We start from the raw sequence: 3,953 nt of genomic DNA, 5'->3' as shown, positions 1-3,953 counted from the left end.
GTCAGTGTAAGGGAATGCTTAAGGAGCTCAGGCTACTTAAGCAGACTTTAACGTGCACTTGACTTGCAGCACTAAAAATTCAAATTCAAAGGGAAAGTTCAAGTGGACTGTTTTCTAGCTGGTTTCTGCTATGGGTGGCACATGGTGGGAGTTTATGGTGGGGTGTATGTAGTTGTGCCTTGGGCAGGAGTGAAGAGAAGAACATGATGGGTGGGATCACCCCTGCTCCTTTCTTGGGTAGGTTTATACCTGCCCTTTTCATCACAGGCCTCCATGGCAATCAGCGTGCATCAGGGACAGTTTCATACCTCCCAGATCTCTCTCCTCTTCTCAGTGGTACCACCCTAGGGCTAAGCCTTTAGTCATAGTGGATCCTTGGATTCTCAAACCACAGAAAGGCAGATTAAATGATGTTTACAAAGCAGATAATAGATGTCAATCACTCTGTAAGGATCTAGAGAGTGATGATTATTATTAGGATTGTGATTGTCACTCTCAGATTAAATGGCCTGGGCCACAGTCCCATGGGTGGGTCACCTGCCTTAGAGAACAAACAAGTATGCAAATCTTTATCCAGAGAGGACAAAGTGCCTGGATTGGAATGTTCTCCTGAGTTGTTTTCTGAGAAGAAAAAAAATGCTATGAGTCTTCCAAAATGCTCTTCATCTCTGTCGCTTTAATCTCTGTGACTTTTACTATGAGAGGTTAGTGTCCAGTGAGACAGACAAAGGCATTCACACCAGTGACATGACATACAGGTGACCCTGTGTGCAGGTCCTTAAAAAGCCCTTCCTCTCTACTTGCATTTTCCATGCTGTGGATGCCACGTGACATTTACATTGACAGTATTGAGATGGTGTGTAGGATGAATGGCATGTCCCTGAGAGACATCCTAGAGTTCTTGCTGTTGATACTGTGAAGGTGACTTTATTTGGCAACCCCGTCTTCACAGCTACATCGAGGATGAGATGTATCATGTTGAACAAGAGTGGATCCTAATGCACTGTGATTGGTGCCCTTATAAAAGGATAATTAGGGTATAGTCACAGTGATGGCAGCTGTGTGCAGAGAGAGCAGAGATGCTGCTAAAACATCTCAGGCTGCCTGTCAGGTTTCCTGAACACACGAGCATTTGAATCTGAAGACTGGGTGAAGATGCCTCTCACAGCGTGAATGTGCTCTATTGGGCCCCACTGACCCTTGGGCCCTGGACCTGAATCTTTTTGTGTTTGAATGATTGTGTGTTATGGCTCTACATGTTTATAATTTTGTTTTAGAGTTCTGATTAAGACCATTCTTAAGTTCATTCTTCAGAGTTGGTTATATGTTATAAATATATAACAAAAATAGAGAAAGCATATTTAAAATACTAAAGAGTTAAATTTTGAAAGGGTCAAAAAAACCCTACCCATGGCTGCAGGGCTGTTGGTGATTGTTACAGAAGAGAGGTGTCAGTTTTCTTAGAGATGTAGCCCCTGCGAAGCTTCCCATGTTCTAGTACATGGCTCTACACTCTGCACATACTGGCAGTGCTGAGTAGACTCAGTGGGTTTAAAAGGAGTACACACATAGTTGTGTATGTGTGTAGGGGCAAGGCAGGTGTGGTGGGAGGGCCTTGGCAGGCGTTGAAGGAGAGAGTATAGAGGTTTGAACAAAACACATATTATTGATGAAATTATAAAACAATACAGTAAAAATTATATCTTGAAAAAATATGCAAAAATGAGGATAAAAACACATTTTCATAGAAAAGAGTTAGGATTCTTGAAAATAAAAATGTGATTATTAAGATGAAACTTAGCAGAGAGGATAATGTTTTGATCATGAGAAAATGGATTGACTGGGCATCAGCAATGAAGACACTAACCGAAAAGCATCACAGCCAAGTTTATAAAGTAAAATGTAAAATAATTAAAGGTTGAAAGCAATGACTTTAGTACACACCTGAGTAGATTCTGGAAGCATGAGCTAGGGAAATAATGGGTGAAATCTGAAGAGAGAGTAAGTCTCAGTTACATGGTGAATCTCTCTCTATCCTCGGACTGCCTGCACTTGGAAGGGAAATAGCACAATAAGGTCAGATTTGTGTGTGGAGACATTTTGATGAAGATTCTAGCAAGTTAGATGTTAGAGGATCAGCGCCTCAAAGAGAATGAGATTTCTTTACCAAAGTTGAAGAAAAGGTAAAGGAGAAACTCATGGGAGGAGCTATTTACACCAACAGGCAGAATAGCAAATGTGAAAGGATACAGGACACAAGAATCTGTGACAGCTTAAAACATGTGAACAAGTACACAATGGCTGTGACATTCACGATGTATTAGAAATCAGGTTAAAGTATTCTAGATAACAATCCTTTGGTGAAAAAGGATCTCTGTTGAAACAGGCCTACTTACTATGTAGCTGATAATGAGCTCAAAGTCAGTATCTTCCTTTTTCTACCTCTTGGGTGTTAGGATTATAGGCAGCATAATGTTCGGTTTACTCTTTTTATTCCTTTTTAAAAACTATGTTCTCAGGCAGATATGAAGGGCCTGCACAACCGCCTGAGGCCATAGGCCTGCTGCAGCTGAGGTTTGTGTTGACGTTTGCTGCCTTTGTTGCCACTAGGGCCATTTGGATGTCTCTGGTCTGGGCTGCAGCCTGAGACCATTTTGTTGTCCCAGGGACATGCTGACACAAGGGCCAAACTGATCTGAGAGACTTGTGCTGCCACCTGAGGCCATGGTGATGTCCTGGCCCCAGCTCCTGCTAAGGGCCACATCTGACTCTGTGTGATCCTGGGCTGCAGCTGGGATCTGTGTTGAGGTTTGTGGCCTAAGTTACACAAAGGGCCATGCAAAAGGGCCATGAAGATGTCAGTGGTCTGGGCTATCACCTGACACATGTAGATGTCTGAGGGCCATGTTGCTACTGGGGGTTGTACTTATCTGAGTGGCTTGCACTGCTACCTGAGGCCATGTTGACATCTGGGACCATGCTGCCTCAGGATACCAGGTCTTAGGAAAGAGTGGTGTTACATGGTTCCCACCCATGAAACAGAGCCAATAGGGTGTGGGTCTACCTGAATGTGGATGGTTGCTATAGGCATAAGGTTTGTTTGCATAATAATGTACATAGTTTTCATGTTCTGGGGAATATTTTCCCTGACAAGGTTATCAGGGAATGCTTTCCCAGCCAAGGTTAATGACTCCATGATATTAGAAACGGCATTATGTTCCCAAGCAAAATGGTATTGCTGTGACCTTCGGGACATACCTTAAGGCTGTGGGAAAGAACTCAGAAAATATGAGTGCAGGAATGTATAAACAAGATTTCTTGCCTTCTGGTCTGTTTGGGCTGGTGTCCTGAGCAGACCTTGGGCACAAGCTCTGCAGCCAGTCCCACAAAACCCAGAGGAAGCTCCACTCCTGGGCATTCTAATATGCTCAGGATCAGAGGTGAGGAGGACCTAACATCTGTCCCAATACTGGGAGTAATTGGGACCAGCAGGACTCAGGCACACAGGAACTCTGCCAGCCCAGTGGCTCAGGTTCTTTCTGGTTTGTATGGGCTGGTACCCTGAGCAGACCCTTGGGCACAAACTCTGCAGCCACTCCCAAAACACCCAGAGGAAGCTGTACTCCCAGGTGCTCTAACAAGCCCAGGATCACAGGATCCCAGAATCGCAGGATCACAGAGACAGCTTGACTCTGAGGAGTTCTGACACAACCAGGATCGCAGGAAGGACAGGCTCCAGTCAGATTTAGCAAGGGCAGGTAGCACTAGAGATAACCAAATGATGTGGGGCAAGCATAAGGAAATAAACAACAGAACCCAAGGTTACTTGACATCATCAGAACCCAATTCTCTCACCATAGCAAGTCCTAGACACACCATCACACAGGAAAAGCAAGATTCAGATCTAAAATCACTTCTCAAGATGATGATACAGGACTTTAAGAAAGACATAA

This window comes from Mastomys coucha, unplaced genomic scaffold, assembly GCF_008632895.1.
Source record: "Mastomys coucha isolate ucsf_1 unplaced genomic scaffold, UCSF_Mcou_1 pScaffold16, whole genome shotgun sequence".
NCBI lineage: Eukaryota > Metazoa > Chordata > Mammalia > Rodentia > Muridae > Mastomys > Mastomys coucha.
Note: the sequence above shows the minus strand (reverse complement) of the source record.